The sequence below is a fragment of the Mus caroli genome, unplaced genomic scaffold (assembly GCF_978045245.1).
Source record: "Mus caroli unplaced genomic scaffold, Mus_caroli_1 scaffold_9, whole genome shotgun sequence".
Lineage (NCBI taxonomy): Eukaryota > Metazoa > Chordata > Mammalia > Rodentia > Muridae > Mus > Mus caroli.
The window spans coordinates 50875042-50896924 of record NW_028227264.1 but is presented as its reverse complement, the minus strand read 5'-3'; the positions used below and the strand labels follow the sequence as shown (position 1 = coordinate 50896924).

At 40.4% G+C, this 21883-nt stretch overlaps 1 protein-coding gene across 1 annotated transcript in view; it reads right to left on the bottom strand.

Annotated features, from left to right (window-relative positions):
* Positions 1-10364, bottom strand: part of Slc35f1 (solute carrier family 35 member F1) — a 465583-nt gene extending 455219 nt beyond the window's left edge. The window contains exon 1 of the mRNA XM_085842809.1: positions 10305-10364. The gene's annotated coding sequence lies outside the window, so the exon portion shown is untranslated. The remainder of the gene's footprint in view (positions 1-10304) is intronic.
* Between the last annotated feature and the right edge of the window lie 11519 nt (positions 10365-21883).

Below are 21883 nucleotides of genomic sequence, written 5' to 3'. Positions count from 1 at the left end.
ATTCAGAGCTGCAACTTGGGTTTAGTTGGCAGACTGAGAAAACCCAAACAACAACAATAAAATCCACCAGAACTAAGGGACCAAATCTCTGAAGATTTCCCTCAAAGTCAACTCTGGTTTTTTGTTTGTGGGAGTTTTTTGTTTTGTTTTGTGTTTTGTGTGTGTGGTGGGGGGGTTGTTGCTTTTTGGGGGTTTTTTTTGGGGGGGTTGTGTTTTGTTTTGTTTTGTTTTGTTTTTCAAGACAGGGTTTCTCTGTGTAGCCCTAGCTGTCCTGAAACTCACTCTGTAGACCAGGCTGGCCTCGAACACAGAAATCCACCTGCCTCTGCCTCCCAAGTACTGGGATTAAAGGTGTGCGCCAAATATTTTTTATTCTTGACCCATTCCCTCCAACTCCTCCCAGATCACCCTCCTCCATCTTAGAGCATGGTGGCATGCAGGCAGACAGGGTGCTAGAGATGTAGCTAAGAATTTTACATCCAGCTACACAGGCAGTAGGAGAGGAGAGACACTGTGCTCAGCATAAGCTTTTGAAACTTCAGAGCCATACTTCAGTGACACACTTTCTCCAACAAGGCCACATTTATTCCCAAAAGTCCACACTTCCTAATCCTTTTAATCATTTCACATAGTGCCACTCCATGGTGAGTAAATATTCAAATATGTGAGCCTGTGGGGGCCATTCTTACCTTTCTGAACTTCATTAACTCTTGTACACATGTGTATACACACACACACACAGAGAGAGAGAGAGAGAGAGAGAGAGAGAGAGAGAGAGAGAGAGAGAGAGAGAGAGAGACTACTGAGTCCAAATAAGTCTAATTAGTTCTACCAGAATGTCCACAGGTATGGGGTCATCCACTAGACCATGGCATAAACCCAAGGAAAGCCAACTGTACCCTTCCCCCAGCCGTGAGCAGGCTAAATAGACCTTGGTTGTTTCCTATGATTGGACCTTAGTGACCCAGGTGGAGTCAATTTCCTACAGGAGTAGACTGCTTGCTGAGCTTGCTTTGCAATCCAGCTGAAACTAAGGATAGGGTCTAAGACTTTCCCTATATAAACACAGTGCTGACTATTAAGCTTTGAGCCTTGATCAGAAACTTTTGTCTTGGCTTCATCCTTCTCTCATACCTGTCCTATTCATTTCCAGCCCCTCTTTCAGGTAACCCAGTTCATCCATGGCTGCTGGACAGCTATAGCCAACTCACCTCCCCACAGAAACAATTAACTGCCAATAGCTCTTCAGCAGGGGTGGGACCTCATGAGAACCTCCCCCATCTATCTGGAACATTGACTGGCTGGTATCATGTGCATGGGAGAGGGTATGTGACATAAATGTTCCATTCATGGATGAGTAAACTTCAAATACACTTATTATCTACATTCAAAGTCAACTTGTAAGATTTCTTAGTCAGGGTTTGAATTCAAGCACAAAACACCATGACCAAGAAGCAAGTTGGAGAGGAAAGAGTTTATTCAACTTACACTTCCACATTGCTGTTTATCACCAAAGGAAGTCAGGACAGGAACTTACACAGGGCAGGACCTTGGAGGCAGGAGCTGATGCAGAGGCCATGGAGGGGTGCTGCTTACTGACTTGCTTCCCATGGCTGGCTGAGCCTGTTTTCTTATAGAACCCAGGACCACCAGCCCAGGGATAGCACCACCCACAATGCCCCCCCCCACCCTTGCTCACTAATTGAGAAAATGACTTACAGCTGGATCTCATGGAGATATTTCCTCAAGGGAGGCTCCTTTCTCTGTGATAACTCCAGCTTTTGTCAAGTGGGCACACAAAACCAGTCAGTATACCACACAAAGAAAGCCACCCGAATGCTGAAAACGGAATATATCTTCATCTTTCAGGTACACACCTGCAGGAACTATATAGTTTTCATGGAAAAGAACAAATTTACAGGAAGTGCAAAGGGTGTTAAGATACAGAGTTTGCTTCAGCAAGTGCTTTTCTGGCCCATTTTGTAGCAAGTCTCCAGCAAACTTCCTTGGGTTCCTTCCAATCAAGACAATATTGAAGCTTGCATGTGGCCTTGCCTTCCACTCGTGAGGCATTTCGGATATGACCTCTGTCAAAGGATCCTCTACAATATCTACCAACATGGTATAAAGAATCCAACTTGTCACTTTCACAGTGTCCATCTTCTGCATAAACAAACCAATTTGTTTCAGTAATGCAGGATATGTATATATATATATATATATATATATATATATATATTAATAAATTAAATTCTTGCTTTTAATTTTTCAGTAGAAAATATGAAATAATTTAAACATTTATTTTAGTTTGGTTTAGTTTTGGAAAACTGAAATTTTTCACACATACTCCATATATTTATTTATTATTCCCCTTTGGTTTCCTGTGTATTTGCTAGCCTAAGGTAGCTAAGGTTTCCTCCAATTACAATAATTATGAGAGAAAAAAAAGGAAGATGATTTAAAAAATGGCTTCACATAATAGAGTTAATATTAAAACCTGTGTTCATTCTTGACAAACACTTTAGAACTTAGGACAACTGAGATACTCTAAGGCATGAAAAAGATTAAGACAATGCCCCTGCTTTCAGATAATTCTCTGTCTACTGAGCAAAACAGAGAATTCTGCAGCCAATTAACAGAGTTGTGCTGAATGCTGCCCTGCAAGAGTGAGTGAGCCCAGGAAGGATAAGAAGGTAGGGGAGGAAAGTTGAGGAGGTGGACGCTTGCTTTAGGAGAAAGTGGAGGTGGAAAGGCAGCAAGGGTCTTTCTGAGGACTTGATCTGGAGTTGATGGTAGGATTTTACCTAGTGGAGATGAGAAGTCAGGAGCAGACACTCAAGGCTGAGGGAACCAAGCCAACAAAGACTTCACCAAAGCAGGCGCCTGTGTGGAGTACGGGAATAGGTAGATGAAGCTAATTACAGAAGTTTACATAGAAACTGTACTTCTGAGAGTTCTGCCATTTTAAAAACAAACTATACTACTATTTATTTAACATAATATTTAAATGATGCTTTAAAACATAAATGCCTAGTTTAGTTCCATATTGAGTAGTAATATGAATGAAATCACACATCTGAAGTGCTAATTACATGGTTCTAATATCCATTAAACAAAAATAAGTCACGTATACTTGTACAAGGGCTTACACTAGCACCAGTTAGAGTTGTCTTTGTCTCTTGTGCCCTCGGGGGCCAGCACTCTGCTAGCTGGGAAGTGCTCACTGCTTTGCAGCTTTTGTGAACTGTGGAGGATAGTGGGAAAACTTTTTGCTATGAGATCACTCTCTAAGAAAGCACTGAATGCCTGCCAGAAGCAAGCAGATACTGACGAAAAATGCTAACACAGGTGAAAGAGAGAAAGATAATTCAGTAAGGTGAGAAGGAAAAGGGCATCACATGGTTGCACAGAAGGGAAAAACCACTTCATCACAGGAATCTAGTGGGAAAAACAAATTGATAGGTAACTTTAAGTTACGTAATTTGAGGTTTATTTATTTTGTTTTGAATGGACACTTGAGCAAGTGTATCAGGATAACTACTAGTCATAATTAGTTTTCTGAATTTAAATTTTAATTCGAGTTTAACAACCTTGTCTTTCAATGCAGCAATCATACTAGCCACATATCAGGTACTAAAAGTCACATGACTGGTGATTACTGCATAGAATAGGGAAAATTCAGGGCATACTCATCATAGCCAAAAATTCCTCCTTTTCCATCTTTATTTATATAGTTCCAAACAAAAATTGTATATATTTCACACATATAATTGTAATGTATAATTTGAAAATATATACAGATTACATAATATTTACCACTATCAAGATAATTAATACATCTAACCCCTCATTGTTGCTATTACAGGTTGTGAAAGTGTGTAAGAGACTTACTATTTTTGTAAATCATGAGTCAGATAATATAGTATTTGTATAATATAGTAATATAATATGACCATCGTGTTGTACATTACATACCCAGAGTTATTCATCCTAAATTATTTAACTATTGTTCTTTTGAGTAAAATACTGTACTAGACATACAGGATGTCAAGGACTAGCATTGCAAACTACACTGCATTACAAGGAAGATCCCCCAAATAATAGTGGAAGAGGCTCATTTTACTAGCCACAGAAACAAGACAACAATGAACTAGTTAAAGGGGAGGTACAATTATCAATAAACAGAAAAAGACTGCTGTTCTGCAGGAATGGTCATTGTGAGCTTGCTTGATTATAGCAAGATGTAAAATACGATGTAATGAGAGTAAATCCCATTGCCTCATGGTGTTGCTGGAATCCCATGGAGTAGCTTCTTCAGGATGAAAAGAACAAAACAGAAAGATGTTTCTAAATTAGGGTTCTACCTCCAGAATTCTGGGTTTCTACTGAGGTTACTTATATCTCTAACCAGGCTACCAACCAGCACAGATGTCCAAACTGTTCATAACTTAAGATTTCTCTCCTGGACACACTTTTCCTCTGACGACTCCTCTCAGCTTTTTATGTATTTTTATGCAGTTTTTTCCCCATTTACTGTGGCCATGTATCCACTTCTTCTGAGCCTGGGCTTTTCTGTCAGTAAGAATGGACTAAGGATATCTGTAGAAAACACTAAATTAAAAGAGCATGCACGTGGCATGCCTAGTAGCAGCATAGAAAATTCAAATAAAACTATTTATTTAACATAACTCACGGGGCTGTTTCTACCGTTTTCTGTTTTGCCCAGCTTACAGAGCAATGCATAGACTGGATTGGTGGAAGCGGAGGCAGGCTGCATCCTCGGCTGTGAAGCCTCTGACAACTAAAAATCAGCGAATCCTTGTGCCTGTATCTTACAAGATACAAGCTATGACTAAAACTGAAAGAACTTGAATGGAAACTAAAATATCTTGAGATCCAGTTGTAAGACTCCAGGGAGCCTTAGCTTACCTAAGGGAACCACGTGGAGCTGGGATCCATGCAAAAAGCAAGAGGAATTTATTGTTCCAGTGCACTGGGGTCATCGCAGTCCTGAAGGAGAGGCAGCAACCCCAAACTCCTGTTCAGTGAGTTGTTATATGGTTTCCAGGGGCAGAATAAAGCATCAGCAACTAGGCACAATATGATTGGCAGAACAGTGCACCCTTTTGGGTTTTTTTGTTTTGTTTTGTTTTTTGTTTTGGTTTGGTTTTGGTTTTCAAGACAGGGTTTCTCTGTGTGGCCCTGGCTATCCTGGAACTCACTCTGTAAACCAGGCTGGCCTCAAACGCAGAAATCCACCTGCCTCTGCCTCCCAAGTGCTAGAATTAAAGGCATGTACTGCCGCCACCACCCCGCTAAACTGATTGGTCTTTAGGGAATGAGGTGACAAGGACTTCCCTTGTCTGGAGGTGAGCAACAGTCAGTCCTGCGGAATGTGTCCCCACCTGAAGGTAGGTTCTGTCCTGTGGTCTGAGAAATGTTAATTAGCCTCTCCCTTCCTGAGGAGCAAGTGTTTCATGACCTTCCCAAAGTTCCTAAGCTGGAACTTTTCAAAGTCATCAGTGAGCATAATGGCTGCTTCCAAAGCACTCCAGGCAAAGGCTTAAAATCATGCCAAAGAATGGCCATCTTTGAAAACAGTGGCCTACTAGTGAACAGAGGACTTCTAAGCCACAGGGAACATTTGGCAACTTAAGCACTGAGTTTGAGAGTATTACTTCCTTAAGGATCTGAAGGGTTAGGAGAGGCAGACTTCCAATATGAGCAAAGGAATAGCCCTAATTCAAGATCATTTCCAAAAATTAGAGAATCATAAATTAGTATAGGTAGTATAGGAATACAAGCACATCTTTGTGGGTGCACATGTGTGTCTGTCAATGTGCATGTTCAGAGAGGTACACATGCGTTCATCATGGGTCTGCATGTAGAAGACAGAGGACAATTTGGGGTAGTATGCCTCAGGTACCATCAACCATAGTTTTTTTGTTTTGTTTTGTTTTGTTTTTGAAGTAGAGTCACTCCTTGGCCTGGAGCTCAGCAATTAGGGTAGGCTGTCAGGCCATTAAGTCCAAACATTAGATCGTCTGTCTTTGTCTCCACAGGGCTAGAATTTCAAGTGTATACTACTGATACAGTCTATAAATGATACAGCCTAGGGGTCTTGATCAGGTTCCTTTTCTCTGACAGTTAAAGAATTAATAAGCAGGAAAAATCTAAAATGCAACAGATAGCAGCAGAGGAATCTTAAGAGCCGCAGATAGGATCAGTAGTTGAAGAGAGGTGTTTATTGCAGATGAGGAAGTACATACACAACACAGGAAAAAGTATACACACACACACACACACACACCCTTTGCAATGCATGCAATGCATTGTTCATGGGAGGGACTCAGAAAGCAAAAATCCAGTCTCTTCTTGAGGCCTAGGAGTTTTGAAGCCTCTGAAGTCTTCCTCCTCTAATTTAATGTTTGAAGACAGGTAAGATGGGTGCTTGGTCCACAACTGTTGGGTGGCATGTCCTTCTCCAGGCAGTCCGTGAGCAGGGGTCCAGATGGTGGGAGATAAGAGCTCATGGGCTTTTGTCTCAAGTCAGGAGGTTGAGGAAGAAGCTGGCACTCTTGGAAATTTGCCACATTTATTACCTAGTGATGGCCCCTCCCACATCTGTCTCCCTACAAGGGAGTCTATCTAACTCCTGCTCTCTCCCTAATGTGGCCAGGTTTGTTTGTTTGTTTGTTTTTTACATGTGTCCTAGAAATTGAACTCAGCATCTTACCAACTGAACCATCTCCACAACCCTGAAAGGGTTGATTCATGCCATTGATATCATTGATTCTTGTGCCAGAGTTTACTTCATTTTTGACTAAAGAACTTCTCAGCACATAACTTGTATACAAGTATTCACTGGATCTTTGCATGTTTTGAGATGATCTTTTTGAATATTCACTAACTCATTGCACAGAACCAAAAGGGAGGTGTCCATATGTCTAAGACTGCTACTTAAGGATGCTACACCGCTGATCCAGGAGGCCTTTCTATCAGTTTACTCCATACAAAAACAGGGAGACCTGCATGATAACAGGGAGCCAGACAACTTCACTACCCCCACTGCTTAATCACTGGGTCAGACAAAGAACCTGGCAAATTGCCATCCACTTTGTCAGGGCCGTTTAAAAGGGATGCCAGAGACCCTCCTCTACTTCATTCTCCCTCAGCACCTCTTTCCATTGTCACAGAAACAAAGTGTGAGGAAGAAGAAAGGAGAGGAAGGCAAAAGAGGATATGTGGGAGGACAAAAACACAAATAGGGGTGTTTCTTACCCATGATGCTTGGTTCTTGTTGACAATGAGGATGATGGAAACAGTTAATGACAACACTTGGAGACTGGTGTTTTTGTCTATTCTATTTACTCACAGCATTTGGAACTGTAAAAGACTAGAAAACCTAGTGAAGAAAATCATTTAGGCATCTAAAATGGGGTGCTTAATTGGCTGGTATCGAGCCATACTTCAGAAACGAATTTTTTAACTACTGCCCAAGGGCAAAAATAATTGAAACAAGAGTTACCGATAATATGCACCTGATGGCCAATTCTGGCTACAGATTGAACTCTCCTTAGAAGATAAGAATTTTTGAAAATTCAATTGCAGACAGATCAGGGCTATTAACTTTAAGCAACAGAAATTATATCGATTTGAAGCAAAGAAGGGGGGAAGATATCTATTGATTTATTCATTAAACCAAACATAGAGATCTCAGGAAGGACTTTAGGTTCTCTCTCTCTCTCTCTCTCTCTCTCTCTCTCTCTCTCTCTCTCTCTCTCTCTCTCTCATTGTATGCTGGACTGACTGGATAAACTGGAGTCCTCACACTTTCATGGGAGAAGTCATTCTTTCATAAATTTGCCCCATGTTATGCACAGGCCTACTACCCAAAAAGCACAGGTAGTACCTGGATCATCAAGGCACTCCAAATATCTCACTGCTGCCTATAACTTTCTTCACAAAAGACTCAAGAAAAATATGCATTCCTCCCAATATCAAAGGGTATGATCATTTTACCGAAAGGTCAAGATGCCTCCTCCCATGGCACCATTGCTATACAGTCAAGCCTGCCTAGAAAACAGAAGTAGGGCAAAGACAAAGACAAATAGCCTAACTAAGAGACTAGGTAAGACCTCTCAGATAGGACAGTCTTATTAAGTGTGGAGGAAGCTGATGTTCCTAAATGGGTCCCATATGGACAGGATGGTTGTAATTCCTACTGTGTCACCATTTAAAAAGTAATTGGAGCATTTTTTTTAAATACAAAGTCAAATCCTTGTCAAATCCCTTAAAATATTCTTTGCTTGCTGCCCAGAACTGATGAAACATCTGTTTGGTGACAAGATAAAAGAGATAATAAGATGTTGATATACTAATCATTATGAAAATCATTTTGGAGTATGAGGGTGTTCTTTGCAGTTTTATTATTGTGAGAAAACTCAGTGAAGGGAAAGTGGAACAAAAAGTAGAAAGTCAATTCTTTTTTCTTCAATTACTTAAGTGTTTTACCTTATTTCACAAACACGTATACAGAAATAGATTTTATAAGAAGCATACACACAGAGAGATACACACACAAACACAGAAAGAGATTTTATAAGAGACACATGCACAGAGAAGGAGGTATGTTTTTCTCCTCCCAAACAGAGATAATACTTGCTTTACATTGTTAAAAAAAAAAAAAAAGAACTAAGTAAAAAAGATAGATCCACCTTTAGGACTATATAACTATTACGCTATTTCAGTTTTTCTTTTACTTCAAAAATCAAGGCTGAAGATGTAGCTCACTTAGTAGAATGTTTGCTAAGCATGCACAGAACACTGAGTTCAGTCCTTAGCACCTTGTGATCCTAAATCAGAGAGGTAGAGAAAGGAGAATCAGAAGACATCCTTGGATACAGTAGGCACTATCCCAAAAGAGAAAGATGAATTGTTAAGATAAAAATGTTCCCACTAAAAAGGCTTTGTGTTTCAGTGACACAGAGTTTAGAATTATAGGATAAATTAAAGGGCAGTTGGTGCACTCTGTCCTTTGAGAAATACACATGGATAGTAGAACCAAAAAAACCATGAGGAAAAATGACAATAAAAATGTTTTGACCCACCCCTGCCAGAGGAGAGTTGGCCTACAGGGAGTGCTCTGACCCCAAGACTCAGGTGAGATCTCCATTTTCTATCTGGGTTCCCTCTGAGGCAGGTCCTCTCAGGAGAGCATGCAGGCCACAGAAGCAACAGAGCTTCCTAGACAGGGTGCCTTTGGGTTTTCTTTTACTTTTTTTTTTTATTACGTATTTTCCTCAATTACATTTCCAATGCTATCCCAAAAGTCCCCCATACCCCCCCACTTCCCTACCCACCCATTCCCATTCTTTTGGCCCTGGCATTCCCCTATATTGGGGCATATAAAGTTTGCAAGTCCAATGGGCAGTGATAGCCGACTAGGCCATCTTTCGATACATATGCAGCTAGAGACAAGAGCTCCAGGGTACTGGTTAGTTCATCATGTTGTTCCAACTATAGGGTTGCAGATCCCTTTAGCTCCTTGGGTACTTTCTCTAGCTTCTCCATTGGGAGCCCTGTGATCCATCCAATAGCTGACTATGAGCATCCACTTCTGTGTTTGCTACGCCCCGGCATAGTCTCACAAGAGACAGCTATATTTGGGTCCTTTCAGAAAAATCTTGCTAGTGTATGCAATGGTGTCAGCGTTTGGAAGCTGATTATGGGATGGATCCCTGGATATGGCAGTCTCTAGATGGTCCATCCTTTCATCACAGCTCCAAACTTTATCTCTGTAACTCCTTCCATGGGTGTTTTATTCCCACTTGTAAGAAGGGGCACAGTGTCCACAGCCGGGGAGGACACGAGTCCGCCCTGCACGAGAGCCCTCTGCCTCAGGAGCAGGGAGCGCCATCTTGGTTCTGGGACTCAGCAGAACTTAGGAACTTAGTCTGCACAGGTGAGTGTGTGCACCACAGAAGCTGACAGCTTCTGTGACCTGCCAAAGCAACACAGCAACAGGGAAAGGTCCTGTTTTGGGCCTTCTTCTTCGGCCAGGAGGAGGTCCAAACACCAGATATCTGTGCACCTTCCCTGTAACAGGAGAGCTTGCCAGCAGAGAGTGCTCTAACCACTGAAACACAGAGGAGAGAGCCTGTCTCCCAGGTCTGCTGATAGACAGTAATCAGAATCACCAGAAGAACAATCTCTAAACAGAGACAACTATAACAACTCCAGAGATTACCAGATGGCGAAAGGTAACCGTAAGAATCTTACTAACAGAAACCAAGACCACTCACCATCATCAGAACCCAGCACTCCCACTTCGCCCAGTCCAGGGCACCCCAACACACCCTTTAGGTTTTCATCTTCAGCCAGGAGGTGGAGCTGATTCTCAGTCCTCTGTGCACCTTTCCTGCGAGAGGAGAATTGGCCTACAGGGAGTGCTCTGAAACAGGAACTCAGGAGAGAGCTGGTCTCCCAGGAGTGCTGACAGAAGGTAACAGACTCACAGGAAGAACAAGCTCCAAACAGAGACAGCTAGAACATCTAACACCAGAGGTTACTATGGTGAAAGGCAAATGTAAGAATCTAACCAACAGAAACCAAGACCACTCAGCATCATTAGAAGCCAGTACTCCCACTACAGTGAGGCCTGGATGCCCCAACAACCCGAAAAGCAAGATCCAGATTTAAAATCTCATCCCATGATGCTAGTAGAGGATTTTAAGAAGGACATTAATAACTCCCTTAAAGAAATACAGGAGAATACAGATAAACAGGTAGAAGTCCTTAAAGAGGAAACAAAAATCCCTTAAAGAATTACACGGAAACACAACCAAACAGATGAAGGAATTGAACAAAACCATACAATATCAAGATGGAAGTAGAAACAATGAAGAAAACGCATAGGGAAACAATTCTGGAAATAGAAATCCTAAGAAAGAAATCAGGAGCCATAGATGCAAGCATCAGCAACTGAATACAAGAGATGGAAGAGAGAATCTCAGGTGCAGAAGGTTCCATAGAAAACATGGACACAACAATCAAGGAAAATGCAAAATGCAAAAAGATCCTAATTCAAAACATCCAGGAAATCCAGAACACAATGAGAAGACTAAGCCTAAGAATAATAGGTAAAGATGAGAATGAAGATTTTCAACTTAAAGGGGAAGCAAATGTCTTCAACAAATTTATAGAAGAAAAATTGCCAAACCTAAAGAAAGACATACCTCATGAACATAAAAGAAGCCTACAGAACTCCAAATAGACTGGACCAGAAAAGAAATTACTCCTGACACATAATAATCAGAACAACAAATGTCCTAAATAAAGATAGAATATTAAAAGCAGAACAGGGGAAAGGTCAAGTAGCATGTAAAGGCAGACCTATTAGAATTACATCAGACTTCTCACCAGAGACTATGAAAGCTAGAAGGTCCTGGACAGATATTATACAGACCCTAAGAGAACAGAAATGTCAGAGCAGGCTGTCATCCAACAAAACTCTCAAATATCATAGATGGAGAAACCAAAGTATTACATGACAAAAGCAAATTCACACAATATCTTTCCACAAATCAAGCCCTTCAAAGAATAATAAAGGGAACACTTCAACACAAGGAGGGAAATTATGTCCTAGAAAAAGCAAGAAAGTAATCCTTCAACAAAACTAAAAGAAGATAGCCACAAGAACAGATTCCCAACTCTAACAACAAAAATAACAGGAAGTACCAATTACTTTTCTTTAATATCTCTTAATATCAATGGAATCAATTCCCCAATAAAAGACAAAGAATAACACTGCTACATAAACAGAATCCAACATTTTGCTGCATACAGGAAACCCACCTCAGAGACAAAGACAGACACTACTTCAGAGTAAAAAACTGGAAAACAATTTTCCAAGCAAACGGTCTGAAGAAACAAGCTGGAGTACCCATTTTAATATCAAATAAAATTGACTTACAATCCAAAGTTATCAAAAAAGACAAGGAGGGGCACTTCATACTCATCAAAGGTAAAATCTACCAAGATGAACTCTCAATTCTGAACATCTATACTCCAAATGAAAGAGCATCCACATTCATTTTGGTTTGTTTGGTTTTGGTTTTGGGTTTTGATTTTTCAGGGTTTTTAGTTGTTGTTGTTGGTGGTGGTTTTTGTTGTTGTGGTTTTTGTTTGTTTGTTTTCCAAGACAGGGTTTCTCTGTGTAGTCTTGGCTGTCCTGTTAGAACAGACTGGACTCGAAATCAGAAATCTGTCTGCATCTGCCTCCCAAATGCTAGGATTAAATGTATGAGCCACCACTGCCTTGCTAGCATCCACATCCATTAAAGAAACTTTACTAAAACTCAAAGCACGCATTGCACCTCACACAATAATAGTGGGAGACTTCAAAACCCTACTCTCATCAATGGACAGATCCTGGAAACAGAAACTAGACAGAGACACAGTGAAACTAACAGAAGTTATGAACCAAATTGATTTAACAAATATCTATAGAACATTTAATCCTAAAACAAAAGGATACACCTTCTTCTCAGCACCACATGATACCTTCTCAAAAACTGACCATATAATTGGTCACAAAACAGGTCTCAACAGACACTAAAATATTGAAATTATTCCATGCATCCTATCAGATCACCACAGACTAAGGCTGATATCCAATAACAACATAAATAATATAAAGCCAACATATAGGTGGAAGCTGAACAACACTCTACTCAATGATACCTTGGTCAAGGAAGAAATAAAGAAAAAATTTTAGAGTTTAATGAAAATGAAGCACAACATACTCAAACTTATGGGAAACAATGAAAGCAGTTCTAAAGGAGAACTCATAGCTCTGAGTGCCGCAAAAAAAAAAAAAAAAAAAAAAAAACAGGAGAGAGCCAACACTAACAGATTGAAAGCACACCTAAAAACTCTAGAAAGGAAGAAAGCAAATTCACCCAAGAGGAGGATACAGCAGGAAATAAACAAACTCAGGGTTGAAATCAACCAAATAAAAACAAACAAACAAACAAAACTATACAAAAAATCAACCAAACCAGGAACTGGTTCTTTGAGAAAATCAACAAGAGAGATAAACCCTTAGCCAGATTAAGTAGAGGGCACAGGGACAGTATCCTAATTAACAAAGTCAAAAATGAAGACGGAGACATAACAATAGAATCTGAGGAAATCCAAAAAAATCAACACATCCTACTACAAAAGCCTATACACATCATAAGTGGAAAACCTGGAAGAAATGGACAATTTACTAGACAGATACCAGGTACCAAAGTTAAATCAAGATCAGAGTAATAATCTAAACAGTCCCATGTCCCCCAGAGAAATAGAAGCAGTCATTAATAGTCTCCCAACCAAAAAAAGCCCAGGACCAGATGGATTTAGTAAAGAGTTCTATCAGACCTTCAAAGAAGACCTAATTCTAATTCTCCTCAAACTATTCCACAAAATAGAAGCAGAAGGTACTCTACCCAATTCATTCTATGAAGCCACAATTACTCTGATACCTAAACCACACAAAGACTCAACAAAGAAAGAAAGCTTCAGACCAATTTCCCTTGTGAATAATGATGCAAAAATACTCAATAAAATTCTTGCTAACCAAATCCAAGAACACATCAAAATGATCATTCATTATGATCAAAGAGGCTTCATCCCAGGGATGCAGGGATAGTTTAATATATGGAAATCCATCAATGTAATCCACTATATAAACAAACTCAAAGACAAAAACCACATGATCATCTCCTTAGATCCTGAGAAAGCATTTGACAACATCCAACACCCAATCATGATAAAAGTCTTGGAAAGAACAGGAATTCAAGGCCCATACCAAAACATAATAAAAGCAATCTACAGCAAACCAGTAGCCAGCATCAAAGTAAATGGAGAGAAACTTGAAGCAATCTCATTAAAATCAGGAGCTAGACAAGGTTGTCAACTTTCTCCCTACCAATTCAGCATAGTACTTGAAGTCCTAGCCAGAGCAATTAGACAACAAAAGGAGATCAAGGGGATAAAAATTGGAAAGGAAGAAGTCAAGATATCACTATTTTCAGATTATTTGATAGTACATATAAGTGACCCTAAAATCCCAACACAGAACTCCTAAACCTGATAAACAACTTCAGTGAAGTAGCTGGATATAAACTTAACTCAAACAAATCAGTGGCCATTCTCTACACAAAGGATGAACAGGCTGAGAAAGAAATTAGGGAAATATCACCCTTCATAATAGTCACAAATAATAAAAAAATATCTTGGCGTGACTCTAACTAAGGAAGTGAAAGATCTGTATGACAATAACTTCAAGTCTCTGAAGAAAGAAATCAAAGGAGATCTCAGAAGATGGAAGGGTCTCTCATGCTCATGGATTGGCAGGATCAATATAGTAAAAATAGATATCTTGATGAAAGCTATCTACAGATTTAATGCAATCCCCATCAAAATTCCAACCCAATTCTTCACAGAGTTAGAAAGGGCAATTTGCAAATTCATCTGGAATAAGAAAATATCTAGGATAGCAAAAACTATTCTCAACAATCAAAGAACCTCTGGTGGAATCACCATGCCTGACCTCAAAGACGTACTACAGAACAATTGTGATAAAAACTGCATGGTACTGGTATAGTGACAGACAGGTAGATCAATGCAATAGAACTGAAGACTCAGAAATGAGCCCACAAACCAATAGTGACTTGATATTTGACAAGGGAGCTAAAACCATCCAGTGGAAAGCAGACAGCATCTTCAACAAATGGTGCTGGCACAAGTGGTGGTTATCATGTAGAAGAATGAGAACTGATCCATTCTTATCTCCTTGTACAAAGCTCAAGTCTAAGTGGATCAAGGAACTCCACATAAAACCATAAACAGTGAAACTTATAGAGGAATAAGTGGGGAAGAGTCTTGAAGATATGGACACAGGGGGAATATTCCTGAATAGAACAGCAATGGCTTGTGCTGTAAAATCAAGAATCTAAAAATGAAACCTCATAAAATTGCAAAGCTTCTGTAAGGCAAAGTACATTGTCAAAAAGAAAAAAAGGCCACCAGCAGATTTGGAAAAGATCTTTACCAATCCCAAATCCTATAGGGGACTAATAGCCCATATATATGTATATATAAAACTCAAAAAGTTGGACTCCAGAAAAAAAATAACCCTATTCAAAAATGGTAGGGTACAGAGGTAAATAAATAATTCTCAACTGAGGAATACTGAATGGCTGAGAAGCACCTAAAAAAAAATGTTCAACATCCTTAATCATCAGGAAAATTCTAATCAAATCAACCCTGAGATTCCACCTCACACCAGTCAGAATGGCTAAGATCAAAAATTCAGGTGACAGGAGATGATGGTGAGGATGTGGAGAAAGAGGAGCACTTCTCCATTGCTGGTGGGATTGCAAGCTGGAACAACCACTCTGGAAATCAGTCTGGCTGATCCTCAGTATCCTGGATATAGTACTACTGGAAGATCCAGCAATATCTTTCCTGGGCATATACCCAGAAGAAATTCCAATTTGTAATGAGGACACATGCTCCACTATGTTCATAGCAGCCTTATTTATAATAGCCAGAAGCTGGAAAGAACCCAGATGTCCCTCAAGAGAAGAATGGATACAGAAAATGTGGTACATTTACACCATGGAGTACTACTCAGCTATTAAAAACAATGAATTTATGAAATTCTTATGCAAATGAAGGGATCTGGAGGATATGTTCCTGAGTGAGGTAACCCAATCACAAAATAACACACATGGTATGCACTCATTGATATGTGGGTATTAGCCCAGAATCTCAGAATACCCAAGATACAATTTGCAAAACACTTGAAATTCAAGAAGAAAGACCAAAGTGTGGATACTTTGTTCCTTCTTAGAAGGGGGAACAAAATACCCATGGAAGGAATTACAGAGGCATAGTTCAGAGCTGAGACTGAAGGAAAGACCATCCAGAGACTACCCCATCTGGGGATCCATCCCATAAACAACCACCAAACCCAGACACTATTGCAGATGCCAACAAGATTTTGCTGCCTCCTGTGAGGCTATGCCAGGTCCTGGCAAATACAGAAGTGGATGCTCACAGTCTTCTATTGGATTGAGCACAGAGTCCGCAATGAAGAAGCTATAGCAAGTACCCAAGGAGCTGAAGGGGTCTGCAGCCCTGTAGGAGGAAAAACAATATGAACTAACCAGTACCCACAGAGCTCCCTGGGACTAAATGGTGAGTCAAAGAAAACACATGGTGGGTCTCTAGCTACATATGTAACAGAGAATGGCCTAGTCGACCATCAATGGGAGAAGAGGCCTTTGGTCTTCCAAAGATTCTATGCCCCAGTATAGGGGAATGCCAGGGCCAGGAAGCAGGAGTGGGTAGGTTTGGGAGCAGGGGGAGGAGGGAGGGGATACAGAATTTTCAGAGATGAAACTAGGCAAAGGTAGCATTTGAAATGTAAGTGAAGAAAATATCTAATGAAAACTATATTTAAAAAAAAGAAAATGTTTCCATAAGATTGGGCTGTAGGCAAGCATGTAAGACATTTTCCTAATTGGTGATGGAGGGGTGCTATTATGGGTCTTACAGCTGTGCTGTTGGCCTTAAGTTTTAGAAGAAAGCAAGATAAGCAAGTGATAAGGAGCAAGTCAGTAAGCAGCTCCCTCTATGGCCTCTGCTTCAGATCCTGCCTCAGGTTTCTGCCCTGCTTGAGTTCATGCATGTCCTATCTTTCTTCAATGATAGACTACAATGTGCAAGTGTACTTCAAATAAATCTTTCCTCTCCAGGTTGATTTTGGTCATAGCCACAGAGTTTCATCAAAACAATAATAACTCTAAATATGATAGCCTATTTGTATTGTCCCCTGAACATATATTTCTGCTACTGTTTTAGTATCCTTTCCACTATGACTAAAATTATGTTTCATATTTTTTTAATCCAAGGGAATTTCCTCCAACTGGAAAATAATGGGAAATAAATTGTGTATTAATATATACTTAGAGATGGTTGTGCCTCTTAAGAACATGCCTTTCTAATAGCTGAGTAGTACTCCATTGTGTAAATGTACTACATTTTCTGTATCCATTCCTCTGTTGAGGGGCATCTGGGTTCTTTCCAGCTTCTGGCTATTATAAATAAGGCTGCTATGAACATAGTGGAGCATGTATCCTTCTTACCGGTTGGAACATCTTCTGGATATATGCCCAGGAGAGGTATTGCGGGATCCTCCAGTAGTACTATGCCCAATTTTCTGAGGAACTGCCAGACTGATTTCCAGAGTGGTTGTACAGGCTTGCAATCCCACCAACAATGGAGAAGTATTCCTCTTTCCCCACATCCTCGCCAGCATCTATTGTCACCTGAACTTTTGATCTTAGCCATTCTGACTGGTGTGAGGTGGAATCTCAGGGTTGTTTTGATTAGCATTTCCCTGATTATTAAGGATGCTGAACAATTTTTCAGGTGCTTCTCAGCCATTAGGTATTCCTCAGGTGAAAATTCTTTGTTTAGCTCTGAGCCCCATTTTTTAATGGGGTTATTTGATTTTCTGGAGTCCACCTTCTTGAGTTCTTTATATATATTGGATATTAGTCCCCTATCTGATTTAGGATAGGTAAAGATCCTTTCCCAATCTGTTGGTGGCCTTTTTGTCTTATTGATGGTGTCTTTTGCCTTACAAAAGCTTTGCAATTTTATGAGGTCCCATTTGTCGATTCTCAATCTTACAGCACAAGCCATTGCTGTTCTATTCAGGAATTTTTTCCCTGTGCCCATATCTTCAAGGCTTTTCCCCACTTTCTCCTCTATAAGTTTCAGTGTCTTTGGTTTTATGTGGAGTTCCTTGATCCACTTAGATTTGACCTTAGTACAAGGAGATAGGAATGGATAAATTCGCATTCTTCTACATGATAACCTCCAGTTGTGCCAGCACCATTTGTTGAAAATGCTGTCTTTTTTCCACTGGATGGTTTAGCTCCCTTGTCAAAGATCAAGTGGCCATAGTTGTGTGGGTTCATTTCTGCATCTTCAATTTTATTCCATTGGTCTACTTATCTGTCGCTATACCAGTACCATGCAGATTTTATCACAATTGCTCTGTAGTACAGGTTTAGGTCAGGCATGGTGATTCCACCAGAGGTTCTTTTTTATTGAGAAGAGTTTTTGCTATCCTAGGTTTTTTATTATTCCAGATGAATTTGCAGATTGCTCTTTCTAATTTGTTAAAGAATTGAGTTGGAATTTTGATGGGAATTGCATTGAATCTGTATATAGCTTTTGGCAAGATAGCCATTTTTACTATATTGATCCTGCCAATCCATGAGCATGGGAAATCTTTCCATCTTCTGATATCTTCTTTAATTTCTTTCCATCCCATAATCAGCCTCCAAACGCTGACACCATTGCATACACTAGCAAGATTTTGCTGAAAGGACCCTGATAGAGCTGTCTCTTGTGAGGCTATTCTTGGGCTTAGCAAACACAGAAGTGGATGCTCACCGTCAGCTATTGGATGGAACACAGGCACCCAACAGAGGAGCTAGAAAAAGTACTCAAGGAACTAAAGAGATCTGCAACCCTATAGGTGGACCAACAATATGAACTAACCAGTACCCCCCGGAGCTTGTGTCTCTAGCTGCATATGTATCAGAAGATGGCCTAGTTGGCCATCAGTGGAAAGAGAGGCTCATTGGTCTTGCAAACTTTATATGCATAAGTACAGGGGAACGCCAGGGCCAAGAAGTGGGAGTGGGGGGCAGGAGAGTGATGGGGGAGGGCATGGAGGACTTTTGGGATAGCATTGGAAATGTAAATGAAGAAAATGCCTAATAAAAAAAGAAATGTAAATGGAGAAAATATCTAATAATGCATGCCTTAAAAATGAAAAAAAAATTAAAAAAAAAAGAACATGCCTTTCTTTCTCCACATCCTCTCCAACATGCGTTGCCACCTAAGGTTTTGATCTTCCCCTTCTTCTGATTGGTGTAAGGTGGGATCTCAAGGTTGTTTTGATTTCCATTTGTCTGATCACTAAGGACTTTAGGTGCTTCTGGGCCATTCGAGATTCCTCAGTTGTAAATTCTTGGTTTGGTTCTATACCCTATTTTTTGATTGGGTTGTTTACTTTTTTGGTGATTAACTTCTTGAGCTCTTTGTATCTTTTGGATATTAGCCCTTCACATGATGTGGGGTTAGTGAAGAATTTTTCCCAATCTGTAGGTTGCTGATTTGTCTTATTGACTATGCCCTTTGCCTTACAGAAGCTTTCTAGTTTCATGAAATCTCATTTATCAATTTTTTATCTTAGAGCATGAGCCATTGGAGTTCTGTTTAGGAAATTTCCCCCTGTGCCAATGAATTCGAGGTTCTTTTCCACTTTTCTTCTATTAGGTTCAGTGTATCTGGTTTTCTGTTGAGGTCCTTGATCCTAAACACCTCAGTCCCACTTGAGAGAGAGAAGTAAGCAATCACAAGTGGGGAGGGAGGGAGGGAGGGAGGGACCTGGGAGGGAAAGTGGATGGGGTGGGCAGGGAGTGGGGAAAACAGGAGAACTTGATCTGGTATTGGGTGGGGGGAAAGAACTGAAGCTTTGAGGGCCAACAGAAAGAATGTAAACAGGCAACCTCAGGAAGTAGGAGGTTGAGGGGACCCCCCTGAATGCAGCAGAGACCTGGGAGGTCAGAGACTCCCAGCACTCAAAGGGAGGGACCTTAAGTAAAACTCCAGACAGTGGGGAGAGGGAACTTATAGAGCCCACCTCCAGCAGGAAGACAGAACATCAAATGAGGGATGGGGTTGCTATCCCACAGTCACATCTCTGACCCATAATTGTTCTTATCTGAAGGAATTATAGGGATGGAAATGGAGAGGAGCCTGAGGAAAAGAAGGTCCAGCAACAGGCCCAAAGTTGGATCCAGTGCAAGGGGAGGTCCCAAGGCCTGACCCTACTGGGGCTATAGAGAGCTCACAAAAAGGGATCATGATTGCCCTCTGAAAGACCCAACAAGCAGCTGAAAGAGTCAGATGCAGATATTTGCACCCAATCAATGGATAGAAGCAGCTGATCCCTGTTGTTGAATTAGGGAAGTTGGAAAGAAGCTGAGAAGGGCCATCCTGTAGGAGGACCAGCAGTCTCAATTAATCTGGACCCCTTAGATCTCTGAAACACTGGACCACCAAACAGACAGCATACACCAGCTGATATGAGGCTCCCAACACACATACAGAGAGGACTGCCGTGTCTGTGTTCATTCAGAGATGATACACCTAACCCTCAAGAGACTGGAGGCCCCAGGAAGTCTAGAAGTCAGGTGGGGTAGGGAATGGGGGAAACCACATGGAAACATGGAGGGGGAGGTGTGGGATGTGGAACTGTTAGAGGGTGGATGAGTAGAGGGCAGGGATGGAATATAAGAGTGTAAAAAAATAAATCGAAAATAAAATTTAAAAAGAAAAAAAATGTTTTGACCCTTTTGTTTTGTTATCTTAAACTGTCAGCATCCTCAACACAACATTGGAGTAGGCCTGTGTCCAGAACTGTGCACTCTGATCTATGCGCCAAGATGCTATTGACCTGCTCTTACCCCCTATATCCACAGAGAGCCCTGTAAGGAGCAAACAAGCTGGAAAGTGTCCTGTTCAGAAGGTGGCAGCCATCCGCATGGCTGCTGTTTTCTAGTACACTGCTACTGAAGTCCTCTCAGAGAGAACCAAACTTCAAGAGAAGAGCTTCAAACAGAAGCTAGTGGCACAGCACAAGGGTTCAATCTTCCCAGTAAAGAGTGGACCAAAAGCTCTGATGACTCCCTGCAGGCATCTGCACAGATAAGGTGTCAACGTTAAACCCACAACTTAACAGTTACATGACTTCCACTAACATCAACCAAACTATGTAGAACTCAACCCAAAAACTGTATAAATATTGACTCGGTGAACTTTCTACTCTCCAGTTAACAGTTTGGCTTTTAGGATATATCATTGGAATATAGTTCTAATTACTATAACAGAATGTGTACTTTTAAGATCCTGTATGTAAGGCTTAGGAAACGTCGCAGAAGAGGGGGAAGATAAATTATAGGAGCCCAAGGACCAGCAGTTCAGCTGCATGAGAGTTTCTTCTAGGCAGGACAGAGATATTGTTCTCATGAACTCTCAACAACATGGTTGCCTGCACAAAACTTGCAAAGACCACACCAATCAGTATGCCAGCACGGATGGAAGAGACTTTCTTAAGGCTTCATACCCATATGAAGAGCTAAAGGAAAGTTCTTGAAGCTGTTGGTTGCTGCTTTGTGTTTTGGTTGTGTTTATTTGTTCCATTACAGGACTAGATCACAAATCTAAATGATCAACCCTAAACATGTATACATAAGGATGACACTAATTGAATGCAGTGGATTATATATTTAATATATCCATCTTTATATAGAGATAGAGAGATATTAGATATATAGAAATAAAAATAAATATAAAAGAAGAGGGGATGCTGGAGGAGAGACAGGAGAAAATGGAGGGGCAAAGAGATGGAACTTCTACAAACACAATATCTTCATGCATGAAATCCTCAAACTAAGAAGTACTGCATGAACTAAATAAATAATTTAATAAATATTATGTTTAAAGAATACAGATAAATAACAAATACAAAACCTATTTTTTCACAAATTTTTAAAGAACTTAATAATTCTCCCACAAAACAGGCATAGTTTTAATCAAAGACATGATTTTTGAAAACTCTATAAGGAAAAGATGCTAACGGACCAGGTTCAGTAATAACAACTGTAACCCAGCACACAGAAGGCTGAGGTAGAAGGACCCTGAGTTTGAGGCCACCCTGGGGTATATAAAAAGACCCTGTCAG